At 48.0% G+C, this 16,636-nt stretch overlaps 1 protein-coding gene and 1 non-coding gene across 2 annotated transcripts in view; both read left to right on the plus strand.

Annotated features, from left to right (window-relative positions):
- Nucleotides 1-16,636, plus strand: part of EXD3 (exonuclease 3'-5' domain containing 3) — a 459,528-nt gene that overhangs the window by 349,023 nt on the left and 93,869 nt on the right. The window lies entirely within an intron of this gene.
- Nucleotides 6,868-7,031, plus strand: LOC112550160. The gene has a single exon (XR_003093829.1). It is a non-coding gene; the product is annotated as a U1 spliceosomal RNA (small nuclear RNA).

Below are 16,636 nucleotides of genomic sequence, written 5' to 3' on the forward strand. Positions count from 1 at the left end.
GGTCCTATGTTCATGCCACGTTGGTTTGACCTCCCTGTCTTACATTTGCATTGTTCTCCAGATGCAAAGTACGGTAGAAATTTTCTGTACTAGAAAACACTGGTCATCAAAGCTGTTGATTATGTCCTGCAGCCACTTTTATCTCTAGTGTGTTGAGTTGGGTCCAAGGAGAGTTCAGATCCAAGTACACAAGGCTGATTTGATCAACACAGAATATGGTCTGCTGAGACCTCTGCTTTCCAAGGGCTGTGCTTCCCTACTGAGGATGAAGGCAGCTGCAGCCTACCCCATTTTGTACATCTTGCTCCAGGAACCAGACTTCCCTTAAGTCTCTGGCAAATTTCCAATGTGGCTTTCCGTTGGGCAAGGTGTAGGCTCATATTACTTGGGGAACGGGTCATAATCTATACTGCTCTGTGCAAATACTGGCAAAAGACTGGGCTCCTTCGTCAGATTTTACTTAGTTCGATTCAGGCGAAAGTCCCACTGACTCCAATATGCTTGCACCTGAGAAAGGGTTAAGTAAAGACATCAGAATCAGCCTTAATATTCAATGTCTTATGTAAATTCAAATTACTTGTGTAAGGTCATAGACTAGCAGATCCTACTGAAACAGTTAACAGCAGGCCCAATTTCTGGGGTTTTTATGCAAATCACACAGGCATTCGGATATCTTAGCGCTAACTGGAACAAAAAAAAAACACTGCAAGGTAGTTGCAGGAGACTGGAAAGTCAATCAATTGTATGCACCTGTTGGCATCAACAAAACACAAATAAGTTCCTAGTAACAGGAGAGGGTGGAGTTCCCCTTGGAGTCCTGTTTCAATGTGAATTGTTGGAGTGCACAACCTTGCAGCGCATCTCTTCAGGGGGAGGCTGGAATTGAGGGTCCAGCTTGCTGAGACTGTGCCCTCTGCTCTCAGGGGACAGGTGGCTTCTCAAGCTTAAAATATATATATACATACACACTTGCATCTGCTGGGCTGGCAGTGCTTGCGGCTGTCTCACACTGGGCTTCTAGCACAGAGAGCTCCCGGGCTTCATTTCTTTTAAGGCATTAGGAAAGCTGCGTCTCCTCTAGTGAGCAGGAGGTGAGTTGTTTCCTTGCGAATCCCTTGGTTGTACTGAGCCAGGCTGAGCTGAACTACCCACTTCCACAATTATCGCAACTCAGTCGCTCTGGTTGAGTGCCATGTACACACACACACACACACACACACACACACTACCCACTTCCACAATTATCACAACTCAGTCGCTCTGGTTGAGTGCCACATGTACACACACACACACTGAGAAATTCCCAGCCTTTGCCACTCCTTCCTGCTCTCTCAGGCTGTTTGTTTCCCACTGCCTGTGCTGTGACTAAAGCCTGTCTGGTTGGCCTGCCCATCCTCCCACTTTCCCACACTGCTTAGCAATCAGCAGGTTCTCACACTCGGCTCCCATGGGGCTGCGTCTGCTCGCAGGCAGGCATGTCCGCCTGGCCTAGAACTTCCCCTGAGTCTGGGAACTGGGCCTCACTTTCTCTCAGCTTAGCACAGAGCTGACACTTTTCTTTTTTGTCCCTCCCAATGAAAAAGCAAGAGAGAAACAAATGCAGCAGCAGCAGCAACAGCTCAATCTGAAGCCTTCGGGCCCTTTAGGAATGTCTCCAACTCCGGGATTGGCCAATCCGGGGATGGGGTGGAGGGGGAACAATGCGCCTCTGCTTCTGTTTGGGGAAAGACAAAAGCTTTGAGGAAGGGGAGGACTGTGGGATGTGCAGAGCGTGCTGTTCACTCCGGAGTAGTATCTGCTTTCTTAGCCAGGTGGGCTAGGAAAGCAGGTGGCAGTGCAGAGAAAATGCTGGTTTGTAGGCCTCTCATAAGCGCTTTAAGGTCAGGAATGGAATAATTTTCCTGATTTCAGTGTTTTCAATTCTAGGGAACAGCCCAAATGCTGTAGCTCATCTGTTTTCTAAAGTTAGATATTAAAATAAGAGGCCCAATTCACTGAGCAAAGAATTCCTACGTACTAGCTGAAGTCAGCTGCTCTGATAATCAGACCAGTTACCTGGGCATCCCCATATAGATGTAGATGTCTAAGCAAAGACATCAGAGTGTCAATACCTTTCTCTGTGAGTCCATTCGTAATTTATGTAATGCTTGTAGGGCATTTCTGGGCCTGGTGCTATTAATCCTGCAATGACACCTCCACTGTTGTGCCAATGTTCCCAGCTGTGGGTTGCATCTAAGAAGGTATCACTCAATGGGAGACCAGGGCTATTGCAGTTATCCTAATGGCAGGAGTAAGTAGAATTGGAGGGGGGTCTGCATTTGCTAATAGGATGGTGGCTGGTGCCTCCACCTGCTGAGAGTGTAACAAAGCTGCCACAGGCTCTGGCAGTTAGCTTAAGAGGTGCCTAGGCTGTTCAGGTATCAAATCTAAGGCCCATTGGGCTTGGGGCCCATTACTCAGGGCGCTATTCCAAACTGTATTTAGGCTGAGGGGTGCCGCTGTCATGGGCCTGCCCGGTGAGATAAACTGTTTGATGCTGTGGTTACTCGAGCAGCCTAGCAGGTTATACGAGCAGCCCAATCAGTGTGTCCCAGCCTCAGTATTTTCGGACATGTGGCCTGATAAAGCCATGTGTGAATCAGTAACTTCATAAAACATGCTAATTTTACTGTTAGTGATAGTGCCTGTAGCCTTGGGTAAGTCATATGACTTCAGGCCTTACCCACAACAAATAGGTACTGTGCTGCCTTCTTGCTCTCCTGAGATCAGAAACTGTTCCCTCCTGATACCTTTTGGGGTTCAAAAATGGGAGAAGGGGGAAGCATGCTGACCAGCTGTGGAAGAAGAGCATGCTGCCCCCACTCTTCTATAAGAAGGCTGTCCTATGGGGTAGATCTGCATGGACTCGTGCCTCACACTCTGTCGCTGTTTCCTAACAGGAGTGCAGTGTCTTTTTCTGTGGTGTCTGGCCATCAGACCATCCTTTCACCAGAAAAGTTCAACCTCTTCTGAGGTTCCCCATGTAGATAGCAAGCCCAAACTATTTGTATGTGCAGCTTTCCACTGTGTGTGGGACTCAGCCCTCTGTGAGTGAATGACAGGGAAAGGGACAAACCAAAGGCATAAGACCAAGCAAGTGTATAAGGCCAAGAGGAGCAGGTGGTTCCCCACGCAGGTAGGAAACACTCTGGGTTCTCTACCAGCTGTTTGCCATGAGCTGGCTGAGCTAGGGAAGAAGTGGGTGAGCAGCAAACCCATGTGGTAAATCAAAGTCCTACATCCCATATAGCAAGCTAACCCTTTCTGAGCTCCCTTTCATTTCTGTCTATGGCCAGGCCCAGAAGTGAAAGCACAGGTGCAAAGGGTAGGGACAGAAATTACACATAAACCAGTATAAGTGTTTGGAAACTGGTTCAAATCAGTAACATAACAGAAGTTCAGTGTGCATAAACCACTTGCAATATGGCCCAAACCAGTTCAAGATAAACCTATATCGGTGCATTAAGTTAAATCAGTTTATTCAACTTCGGTCCCAGATCCCCTCCAGATTCAAGTTAACTTACAGTTCCCCAGCATCTACCTGCCCTGCAACCCCCTCCCCACCACTCTCTTGCAGGGTAGGCAGGCTAGCATCAGTGGGAATTGGATGTCTAGACCCCCCTAGAAAATGTCAGCCTGAAGGTACTTATGTGGATTCAGTCTCTGAGCACATACAGGGAAAGATTGCAGCCTCATGCCTTCCTGGTAGCACCTGTACCAAAGGAGGCACTACACCCAAAATCATACACTAAGGCTTCACCCACAGAGCAACTAAAACCTGCATAGAGTGCTGTGGGCGCTTGTGGTTCTCTAGCACAGTCTTTCCTGGTAGCTGCCAGTCCTACATTGCAATGGGGAACTGAGTTTCCAGCTGGCAGATGGTACTGCTGGAGCAAACCTATTTCAAAGAGTTCTTTGAACCGCACTTCCCTTTTGTTTCACCAAGTCTTAATTTCAAGGTGCTGTTCTTTTCAGGCATTGGTCTCAGTGGTACTTCCTGTGGCCAAGGCACAACACAGAGCTATGTTAGAGGCAAAATTACAGCAGCAAGTAAATCCCCAGTTGATTTCTCAGATCCCCAAATAAGGGGCTGAGTTCTGAGCATTTGTTATAACTCTACTTTCTGCTTGCTTTTGTGACACAAAGACCAAAGCTGCCAGTGTGCCCTGAATGACCTCTGGTGCCCTACAAACCTAACCCCTTCCCAGAAAAGACAAAAATCCCATTGCCTTATATCTCCATCTGTTTAGAGAACAGTTTAACCTAACAAGATTAGCATGTGAGGTCGTCTCTTCTTCTTTTACTTTCTTTTTCCTGCCATTTGCAAAGAAAACAGCATTGGATTTTGGACAATGGGTTGAAAAACCCTCATTTGTAAGTAGCACAGCCCGTGGAAACTGTTTTGTTCAGGAGTTATCCTGGGAAGGGCTCACGGCTCCTATGTTAATGCAAACAGGAATCAGCAGAGGGGTTTAAGTGCTGATGGGAATAATGGTGTTTTAGCATCTACCCCTGGAATTGCATCAAGTCCAGCATCTACCTTTAGAGTCTTCTGCAGGTAAAAAGCATGTCATGTAGGGTAACTGTCACTGCTTGTAAGGTGAGATGTTTGCCTAAAAAAGATTGTGTTACCCAAAATGGTGTATGGTCTAGTACAGTAGTTCTCAACCTTTCTAGACTCCAAGCACCCCTTCTTGGACTCAAGGCAGCCGTTGAGAAATGCCAGCTCTTAGCTTTCACTCATTTCTTGACTATGAAAAAATAATAGACCAAGTCTTGCGTTGCAAAGATCTCAGAAAGGCCCCAACAGGTTAAAATGTTGTTGATGCTGTGGATTCCTGTTCGAAATCTCTTGGATTTATCTTGTGACTCGTGTGTAGATGCTTGCACACCTGCTAGTGGTAATATTTTGTGACACCCTTAAAAGGATCTCATGCAACCCCTGGGTGCTACAGCATGCTCTCTTGTCTAGTGGCTAGAAGAAAGGAGAATCAGGATACCTGGGTTCTGTTCCCAGGTCTGACCCCACAAGGTAAGTCAGGGCAAAATTTGCAGCTGCTGTGGCCTTAAATATCCATATTTTGATACTTCTGTAAAAAATGGCCTGATTTTCATAGATGCTCAAATGAAGCTATTAGGAGCTGGAATATCCTGAGCACTGAAAAGGCAAAAATGAGATTGAGAGCTGGACTGACCTGTGTGTGTGCATCCAGGCTCACTTGAAACACACCATTAGGCCCAGTGACCAGCCCCTTTGATTTCCAACCTTTCTTCTTGGCTTTCTTGCTACAGGTTAGCTCTGTCATCAAAGGTATAGGGCTGAAGAGGCCCCAGGGCATTGCTGTAGAAAGGTAAAGGGTTTTATTTCATTCTTTGGGGCTGTGTCTCCTCCCCCACCCGCCCTTTTTTGCTACATTGAACTGAGCTTGAATCAGACCTTCACAAAAGGGATTAGAGGATCCTCGCTGATAAATAGCGAAGCAGGTTGGAACCGTGGGAACCAGTCATGGCGCACAGTGTACAAGGACATTCTTCCTCCAGAGGGCCAGGCTGTCCCAAAAGTCCAGCCTAACCCCAGGTCACCCGGGGGACCCCAGCCCCTGAGAAGATTTGTTCGGACACTGGCTTTTGTTGTGCAGAGTTCCGTGTCAGCCCAGCGTGTATCTTGATCCCTATTGAGAGTGGGGGAAAGCTCTATTGTTAGACATGAAAGGGCTCCCCTTTCAATCCCTTTCTCTCAGGTCCTCTTGGCTACGTCATGAGGATACGTGGGAACCGGGATCCCAGAATGCGGCACACATTCCTACAGGGGCTGCGAGCCCGTGTGGGTGACCATCGCCGGGATTCCTGCAGGCGCGAGCTGACATTCCCCTTGGTTTTAGGACCTGGTTGCGGCAGGAGGCAAATGTGCTGACAGACCTTGTGCTTCATCAGTTCCACATGAGGCTGGAGTGTTTGTTGATTTAAGATCTGTGCACAGAGTAGCCTCTTGGGCTTTAGCCAGTAGCCTGTTGAGACAGAGCCCTGGTTTACTACTGCCTGGGAGGAGATTATTGGTGCTTAGGAAACTCTAGAAAGCGATGCAGGTGTTTTCACTTTTTGGCCAGCAGCTGGGATAGGAAGATCTCTGGCTGGAGATGGGCACATTTGGGATTCAAGTCAGCATCGAGGATCTCCTAATGCCAAGCTCCCATTTGTGTGATGTGCTACTCCTCTCTCCTCTGGACTATCATGCACTGGGCAGTAATAATCAGGGGTAGGAAAGGAGGAGGAGTAATCCTGGAGCAGGGAAGGAGGAACTGCTGGGGGCCAAGTGATGCCATTTTGCTTCAAATACAGGGAACTTCTCTGAAACATTTGCTCTCCTTACAACCAGACACTGGTACTGGTGGGATGAGAGGGATCAACTCTGATTCCATCCACAAAGTTTCTATTTGACTTTCTGGTCAAGCAGCTAGCAGACATGGTCTCAGAAAGGAAATGCTCCGTTTTCAGTCCTGGCATCTGTGTAGGTGAAGGTGAGACAAGTGTCCAGGAAACAACACAGCTCAGGTCTGGATCTCAGCTTCATTAACATCCTGGTTCTTGTTTGGCCCATTTTAGGGATAAGGACAAAACAGGACATTTTCACCATAGCAAGGAGGTGTCCTTGACATGCAAAATAAAAACCTTGCAAGTCAGCAGTAAGTTAAATCCAATTCACCTGCTTGGCATCTGGCTCCGACACTTGCTAGAATCCAGCAAAGCAGTGAAGTGTGAGTTGCAGAGGCAGGACCCTGCCACCAAGCATGGCATGTTTTACCCTACTTGCTGACTGCAAGAATCCTTTGGGTGACCTGGCAGGGGAGATCCCATAATCACCAAGGTGGTTTTCTCAGGCTGAGGCCCATCCCTTGCACTCTAGGCAGGCTGACCCCTGCAAGTTTCTCCAAATGTGGGAAACTTGACTGCACAATTTTGTGGCAGTAGGAGCTGGGTTTTTTTTGCTTTCCCCCTGACTTGCTCCTTGGCCTTTTGGCTAGAAGCAAGCAAGATAAGGGGGCATCTGAACCCCAGGGTTTCTGGACCCTGGGCTTGTGTGTAGGATGCTTGCCACAGATTTGGGGAGTATCCAAAGCCTCAGACTGATGGGTCTGGGAAGGAGGATACTTGGCTGGTGGTAGAGCCACACAGACTTGAACAATTGAGCTCTGCTCAGTTGAAATTTCGAACTTGACTCTTGGAATTTGCCCAAGTGAATTTGGAGTTGATTTGGCCCTTGAAATGAAATATATTTCAAAAAAGAAAAAGAAAAAACATTCCAAAGACTGTAAGGTGAAGGGCTGCTAATAATAGAGGGATGCATGCATATTTTCTTTCTTAATAATGCCCTTTTCATTACCGCCTTTCATCCAAAAGGATACAAAGCAGTTTTCAGTTGTGTGGGAAGGGAGAAGTGGAACACAGCCAATGTTAGCAACTTACAGCAACATTACAGAAGCGTTTAGGGCTGTGAGTGAAGAACACTGTGTCCATATGAAGCAATGGGGGAAATTTAATGAGGCAGAAGATATTTGGGCACCAAGATGAGCTACTTGGTCAGGACCTCAGGTTTTCTTGTCTCGGAGAGCTGGTGACTCTTAGATGGTAGCTCCTAGCGCTCACTCCTGGTGTTACAGTTTTTGAACTGGCTCATTCTTTCCCAAAGGCTCCAAGAACTGAGGAAGAAGTTGATTTCATGGCATCTTGTTCTCTGGGTAAGGCTGATGTCTGTCAGTGACAAGTGACTCCAGAGCCTTGTCCACTCCCGTGCAATGAAAGCGCTCACAAACCTCTCAGTAAGCCATACACAAGTGTGACCCAAGGGCTTTGGAGCTTTGGCTTCCGACAGCGAGACAATGTGCAGGAGTGACAAACACATTTCTGTTGCCCATCCTTTGTGCTTCTCCACATCAGATATTTCAGGAATGAAAAACAAAAGCCTCATATGAGAATCAGGATTACTCCAGGGAAGCAAGGCAGCTTGGAACAGCACTGGGACAGCAGGGAGTACGGCTGTCATTGAGCGCTCCTTCTCTGCAGCCTGGCTTGCTAAGGAGACATGTTACTCTCCCTGGGAAATGTGTGTGGGCAGCAGCATAAATATTCTTAGAGGCCACTTGGGAGTCTAGGAGCTGGAGAGGCAGTTTAGCTCCATTAAGGCTGGGCAACAGCCAATTCTTTCAAATTGCTGTGAAAGACATGGGACAGGCTCCCAAGGAGCAGGATTTCAGTTCACACTTCTTAGTCCTCACCGGTGGGCAGAACAAAAGAGTCACTACCTGTCTGGATTTTGGGGGCATTCCCAAAGTGCTGACTCAGGGCTTCTCTGGGTGATGACGTGTCCCCTGAAGTGGACGGTGGAAGGGGAATGCAGGGAGGCTGGCACTCCCACACTGCACGCAACCACTAGGCACTCAAGAGGGACAGTGGAGATCAAGGTGATGAGTCAGGGCTTGGGGGACACATGTGGTTCTTAGGGAGCTCCTGGGCCACGAGAGCAGAGAAGGCATGTGAATTGCGTGGTTTTCTTGCTTGACTCGCTAAGAGCAAATGAGTAGGGCAGACAGAAGACTGAGCTGGTGGCCAAAGCGCTGGGACAGCACAAACTAAGCCGATCTTGCCACAGTCTCCGAGTAGCCCTGGATGCCAGTTCCTTGTTATGGTCATTGTATATTGAGGGAGAGTAAAGAGCCAAAAGAGAATATGGGTAAAAAATGTGAGGGTGCTTTGAAAGAGCCCACAGGAAAGAGCTTAGGTTGGAAATAGCACTCCAGAGGCCTGACAGAGAGAAAGCACCAAACTGGGCAGGTACCTCCACGAGGATACACTACTGCATCACCTCTTTACTCCTGGAGTAATTGGGTGATGGGGGAGAAGGGATCACAAAGTAGCTAGGTGGTAATCCACTGAAGAGCAAGCACATAGAGTAGATGAAGTGCTGGAGAATGAGCTGCCTGAGATGCAACACTATATTTTAGTTGAATTTCCTTCCCTCGGGAGGTGCGATGCTGCATATTGTGCACGGAGATGCTTCAATCTGGCTTCCATAATCTGCCTTTCAGAAATTACAGTGAAAAAAAACAGCCTGGAGGTGATGGGGCATAATTTACCTTGGCTAAGGCTGCATCTGGGAGGAGAGCTATATAAGTGCATGTACACACCAAGAAGGTGTTTCAGAGCATAGTTTCACAGTTTCATAGTAGCTAGGGTCAGGAGGGACCTGAACAGATCATCTAGCTTGCCCCCCTGCCACAGGCAGGAATAAATGCAGGGTTCACAAGACCCCAGACAGGGGATCGTCCAACCTCCTCTTGAATTTGCCCAAGGTAGGGGCGAGGACCACTTCCCTGGGAAGTTGGTTCCAGATTTTAGCCACCCTAACTGTAAAATATTGCCTTCTGATCTCTAACCTAAACCTGTTCTCCATCAGCTTATGACCATTGCTCCTCGTCACCCGAGGTGGTGCTGGGGAGAAAGGAGCTCTGCCTATTTGCTGTTGATCTCCCCTGATGAGTTTGTCGGCAGCCACCAGATCCCCCCATAGCCTCCTTTTGCTGAGGCTGAACAGGTTCAGGTCCCTCAGTCTCTCCTCGTAGGGCCTGTCCTGCTGCCCTCTCACCAAGTGGGTGGCCCTCCTCTGAACCCTCTCCAGGCTGGCCACATCCCTTTTGAAGTGCGGCGCCCAGTACTGGATGCAGTACTCCAACTGCAGCCTGACCAAAGTCGCATAGAGGGGGAGGATCACCTCTCTGGACCAGATTGAGAGGCACCTTTGGATGCATGACAAGGTATGGCTGGCCTTGCTGGCTGCGGTCTGGCATTGGCGGCTCATGTTCATCTTGGAGTCAATAATGACTCCAGGATCCCTTTCTGTCTCTGTGCTTTCAAAAAGGGAACTCCCCAGCCTGTATGTATGCTGTGGATTCCTTCTCCCAAGGTGCAGCACCCTACATTTGTCTACGTTGAACCCCATCCTATTCTCATCTGCCCACTTTTGTAGTCTATCTAAATCTATTTGCAGCCTTGCTCTCCCTTCAAGTGTGTCCACCTCGCTCCACGTCTTAGTGTCATCGGCAAACTCGGACAGCGTGCCTTCCACCCCCTTGTCCAAGTTGCTGATGAAGACGTTAAACAGTGCGGGCCTGAGAACCGAAGCCTGGGGTACCCCACTGCTCACATCTTGCCAGGTTGAGTACAAGCCGTCCACCACTACTCTCTGGGTGCGCCACATCAGCCAATTTTCTACCTATCCAACTGTGTAAGCATCAATGCCACAGTCGTTTAATTTATTGATGAGGATGGGGTGAGAGACAGTGTCAAAGGCCTTCTTAAAGTCTAGAAAGACTACGTCCACGGCGACACCATCATCCAAGGATTTAGTTACTTGGTCATAAAAGGCAATCAGGTTGGTCAGGCAGGACCTGTCTTTGATGAACCCATGCTGATTGCCCCTGAGCATGATCTCCCCTGCAGGCCACCCACAGATGTGCTCCTTGATGATTCTCTCCAAGATCTTCCCGAGCACCGAGGTGAGGCTTACAGGCCTATAGTTACTTGGGTCCTCCTTCCTCCCTTTCTTGAAAATTGGGACCACATTAGCCAGTTTCCAATCCCCTGGCACCTGGCCAGATGACCATGAATGCTCATACAGCCAGGCCAAGGGCTCCGCAATGACCCCTGCCAGCTCCCTCAACACCCTTGGGTGGAGGGCATCTGGACCTGCAGATTTAAAAATGTCTAGCCCTTCCAGAAGATCCCTAACTGCATCTGCACTGACAAAAACATTGTTACTCCTTGGGTGTCCAGAAGAAGGGGGGTTCATCTTAGGCCATCAATGAGGGCCGATGCCATCACTGGTGGGTATGGTCAGGATTTCCAGTGTTTCCTCAAGTAATTTCCCCCTGCCTGCCCATATACTCTCTGTTCTGCCAAAGCTGAGTAAGTCCACATGAGCATCAGTACCAGACAGTCATATTGGGGAAAGGGCACTGCATACCTGACGTCAGGCAGATTTGGTGGGAGGACCGCCCTCCAGCTCCCAGGGCCTTCATGCATTATACTTTGTCCAGATTACCCCAGCCACTGACACATCACAGCCTGCACCATCCTCCCATCTCTGGTAGCTGCCCTGTCCCTGCCTCAGCTGACCCGTAGATTAGTTGGGCAGTATCACGCTTTAGGATTAACTGCCAGTCAGCCCCCATCCTTATCACTGACCTCTCTTCTTCCTCCCCAGCCCCTGCAGATCTGTTGAAAAGTATCCAGCAGCAAGGGAAATGCTGACTCCCTCCCTCACCATGTGCCCAGGGTGTTTACTTTCTGTTTGATTTTCTATAGAAAATAAATAGCTCTGGATCAGGACTTTTTTCCCAGGCTATCAGAGCCACCAAATTAGTCCTGCCTAATCGAATACAGCTGCTTCCTGTTCACTCAATAGCAAACCTAACGCTCCACCGTCCTCCTGGAACATTTATTTAAATAGGTAAGATCCGGATTTCCAGAGTGAGACAAACGGCACTGATCCTCCTTAACTGTTTCAGCCCTGATCTGGCTGTATCTGAACCTCGCCATTCCCAGGCCTCCCATCCTGTTCTTTTAAGGCTTTCCTGCTGATGAGTTCATCACTGTACTAATGACAGGACAAGGAATGACAGAAACCTTAAAACTCTTGAAGAAAAATCCATGAAGGTAAATACCTGTGTGGTCGGTTTCATCCCTTGCTGTGAAATTCCCTTCTGTACAAGGTCCCTGTTATGTTTCCGAGGCTTAAAGACTGAACCAACTCCTATCAGGTGGGCAAAGTTTTCAGATGCTCATAAGATGTTTAGCAATCCCACTTTTTAAGAGACATGAACACTTAGGAGCTTAAATCTCCTTGTGAGCCAGTGTCATTTATGTTCCTAAGTGACCTGCTTGTATTTGAAAATTTCCTCCAGTTCTGTCTTACGATAGCCCTTTGTCAAATGATTCTAGACCTGGATTTTATTGTCATTATCTTTTTAGATAAATCACTCTTTGCTTTGCCACAAAATATCCTCCCCACATACCTGCCTAACTCATTCTGCCTCCCTTCAAAAACAAACCAGTAGGGTGCTTGGCTGGGTGAATCTGTCCCAGTCCTTCAGGGAAATATTCTGAATACATTCTCCTGGCTGGAGTCTTGTACATAGTGTGTTTTTCAAGACGGTTTGACCTTTTAGGCTAGGACCAACTTTCCTAAAGACCCCCTTAAAGACACTTCTGGGAGGTGTTTATTAGGATCGTAGGAAAGTAGGCCTGGAAGGGACCTCACAAAGTCATCTAGTCCAACCCCCTGATTGAGGTAAGATCAGCATTGACTAAACCATCCCAACCAAGGGCGCCTATACACAAGCGTGGAGGCTGCTCCAACATGCATCTCGTGTATCTGCATCTTGTGTATCAGTGTCCCCGCACTTAAAAATGGCAGCAGGGGCACTTGAACTAAAGCTCATCAAACGACCTTTAGTTCAAGCACCCCTGCCGCCATTTTTAAGCATGAGGACACTGATATACGAGATGCAGCGGCATTAAAATTAGAGCGGCTTTCAGAGCCACTGTAATTAAAGCGCCAACACCTGCCACGCCTGGAGCACGTGTAAAAGTGCCCCAAGTGTCTAACCTGCTCTTGAAATTTCTCTAAGAAGCCCCTGTTCCTATGCTTGAACACCTTCATTGTCAGAAAGTTGCTCCTACATCGCCAATCAAAATTTCCCCTGCTGATGCTTCTTGGTTTGGGCCTTTTCACAACTTTGCTCCCATTAGAAACACACATCTATTTATCCCACATATACATGCACTCTCCCCGCCTCTTATGCACCTAGCTTTTGCATACACCCTTTGCCCTTTCTCTTACGTATGCGCGCGCGCACACACACACACACACACACACACACACACACACACACACACACACACACAGATGTCTGTATCAAAGAGATGTGCAGAGTTTTCACACTAGAGCTGGGGCACTTCTGCTGTTCCTGACAACCAGAAGAATGACCCTTTAATAGCGTTGCATTCATAATCTGCAGTGCTGGGGATAAACAATGGAAAGTGGTTTCAGATAAAGGCAGAAGCAGGAGCCAAACTGGAAATGGACTGAAGAAGTTCAGGCATCCCAAGTGACCCGTGCGAGAGGGGGAGCTCCCTGCCTGCTTTGTTTTCTTTGAGTCACTTCAGCCTCAAGAACGTTCCTTGAGCCCCGCGCAGCTCAGCAGCAGCCGGAGGCAGGTTCCTTCCCTTCCCAAACCACCACAACTACATAGCTATCCCAATCTATCCCTCTATTCCCACTTCATCCCAGTTAATTCCTCTAGCACAGCTCTCACTCATCCAGCCCCCTTCCCATAGCTTTGAGTCTCCTGAGCCAGCGTTCATTCAGTTCAGTAACAAAATTACTTACCTAATGCAGTGGTTCTCACCCTTTTTGTACCAGGACCCACTTGTAAACATCGACGGCCAGTCCCGACCCAGTGCCCCTCACTCCCAACCCACTGCCCTCAGGCCCCAGCTCCCAGTGTGTGGGGCATGGGGAGCCCCAAGAAGCCCCTCACAGGCTGGACCTCTGCCAGCCTGCAACGGAAAACCTGCAGTTTCCCATGTTTTTCTCCTTTAAAGGAGAATCCATTTCTGAAGTTTGTTCATGGCCCTTTCGTATGTTCTTGTGAACCACTTCTGAGTTATGACCCACGGATTGAGAAATGCTGATCTAATGCATGTGTGGTTTGCGTGTGCACATTGGAGTGGAGCATGGAGCATGGTGGAATATAGCCAAATAACCTGGAGAAGCAAACTCGTACTTTCTGCTTACACCTACTCCAACGTGACTGTCACCAACAGTGAGTGTGTTAGTTTATCCCAGCTGCTGGCATCCCAGTTGATGTGCCAGTGGAACCTCTCTGACCAGTTAGAACACCAGAGTCTGCTGATGCCCCAGTTACAAGAGCCCTTCTGTCAATACTTCCCTCGGAGGAACCGAACACATGGGAGTCACTGTGTGAAATGTTAAAACTAGAGTCTACTTCAGTGAGTCAGTGGCCGAGATAGGAAGAGAACGCAGGAGTCCTAGGAATTTAGAAAGAAAATAAGGATGCAGAAGGCCCAAGTAAGGAGAATAAATAGAAGAGACATGGAACTTGGGAAAGGGAACTGGTATGAGAGGATGAAAACATCAGTTCAGCAAGGAACAGAAAATACTGAGGAGGAGAATGAGAGGGAAGAAGGAATTGTGGAGAAAAACGTTCCCCTGCCATAGCGCCTGCTTGAAAGCTGTAGCTGAAGTTTGCCGAAGTGGCAAGTGACTTTGTGTGCTCTTCTCGGGGTGCCTTGAAGGGGCCTGGTATTCTGAATATGGATTGTCAAAACTTTTTTGAAAATCAGGTCCTTTTAAGGTACCTCTGGCTGGGCACGCAAAGTCAGCAGTCACTATGGAAAAGCAGCCTATGGACCAGCCCCTCACTTGCCATAACTCAGAATCAGTGGAGCTGCATCAGCCTTCTCCACCTGAGGGTCTGTCCCTGTGCATCACCCTTGCTGGTAGAGGTACAAAGTGAAACTTATGGGTGGAAAAAAATCAGTTCCAGTCATGAATATCCTTCTGTGGTCATGATTTAAGATACAAAAGGAGATGATGTTCCTAATGAGGACACTTCTACCTTGATTTTTCATTTCAGATGACTACATTTAACAAGATCAAGCAGACAGGTGGATGTCATGGAAGCCCACCCCTCCACCCACACACACACACAAATACACCCTTCTTCCCCACAACCCTGCAATTTCTAGCACTATCACAAACAGGTTTACAGATAATCATGACCAAACAGCCTCATTGGCCACATCCAGACGACTGCAGCCATGCCGTATGTGGCACCACAGCTGCCAGCCAGGCTCCAAGCAGGAGGATTGCTGCTCTTGCAGCCCTGGGAGGCCTCCAGGACCCTGGGTAAGGCTGCAGGGGCCAGCCCAGTGCTAGCCCCAGCCTCCTCTACCCCACCCAGGGTAACCTGCTATGCACCAGAGCGCACATGGCATAGGCGTTCTTTGGGGACAACTGGCATCAGCACAAGGTGCATCACCACTAGTTATCCCCAGGGAACCAAACGTCCACACTCATCTGGAGGCAGCCATTGTGGCCTTTTTTGCCCTCCCCATGGGGTTTTCTCAGCTACGTTTCAGTTGATTCCTGACTTTCTTTGACCTGGGATTTGGGCTGAGACATAGCAGCGGCTCATTCTGGCTATGCTGATTGCACTCAAAGCTGCATTGGCACCAGAGTGGCACTGCTGACTTGGCAAATTGCATCCAGATGCAACATGATTGCAGCAGTTCTTTCATTTTTCGATGTCTTTCTCCTCCTCCTGAATTTGCAGCGTCACCACAGTGTTGGGCTGGCCCTTCGCCTATAAACAAGGGCAGCATTTTGATGGCTCACAAACCATGCTTTTTTCTGTCTAGTGCATTTCCTTTCTCTTATGTCCTTCCTGCCCCCTCCAGTGTTTCCTGTAGCCCAAGGGCATGTTCCACTCTCATGTGGTTTAGGTAGTACAGCTCAGGTGCTTTAAAGCTGTGTCATTACATCTCCATCTATAAATTCCCTGCCTTAGAACTAATGCCAGACTCATTCCACGTGAGTCAGTGTGGTGGAGGACACCGAATTGTTCTGACTGAAGACATTAAATGAGAGAGACTCAGACTGCAGCTTCAAGCCATAATTTAACTCTTCAAATTATCACCTGCACCTCTCTGCAGAAAATGTTACCCGAGATTTGTTTATGTATCGCATGCATTGGCAACGTCTTCCTTGGAGCCATGAATAATGCAGCACATACAATCACATACTGTAGATTTTTCTTTTGAACTGGAACATGTTTGCCACAGTTCTCCTATAGGCACATGTGTTGTTGAAGCTCTTTGATCAACACTGGCTGCTCACATAGTACCTCCTTAAACACTTGCTTTATGCTTGATAGCTTGACTTGGTAAAAGTAAAAAACCCCCCAGAAAACCAGCATGGTCACATTGCCAGTGCCGAGCTGTGTCAGTCTTGTGGCTTAGCAATAATATTTTTGAGGTCTGTACAATGAGCACAGCAAGAACTCTTGATTAGGCTTGGGTAACAAAATAATCCTTGCCTCAATGAGCATGATGCAGTCTGTTATGCAGAGTCATGTTCTTAGTCCAGTGGCACCACTCTAATCTTCAGCACTTTCAGGCCTGTTCCTTTTCCCCAGGTGTAAATAATATCTAAGCCTTGTCCATAATGGCCATCTGCATATGCAGGGGTCCTTCCTAGTATTTTGCACAGACAGGGTAACTAACTTTTAATAAAACTCAGCAGAGACTGTTTGGGAGAAATTTTAGAGGTGTCTAAGTGGCTTAGGAGCACAGGTTTCACTAACTTAAACTGAGAGACCTAAGTCACTGATGCTTTTGAAAATCACCTCACTGTCTGTTTTCCAAGTTTAGTGGGTTTCAAGGCCTTAGATTTCATTCTCAGTGTCTTTCTCTCTCAAATTTTTATGGCATCCCGGTGAGCCTTTATTTCATATCATGT

This window comes from Alligator sinensis, unplaced genomic scaffold, assembly GCF_000455745.1.
Source record: "Alligator sinensis unplaced genomic scaffold, ASM45574v1 scaffold235_1, whole genome shotgun sequence".
NCBI lineage: Eukaryota > Metazoa > Chordata > Crocodylia > Alligatoridae > Alligator > Alligator sinensis.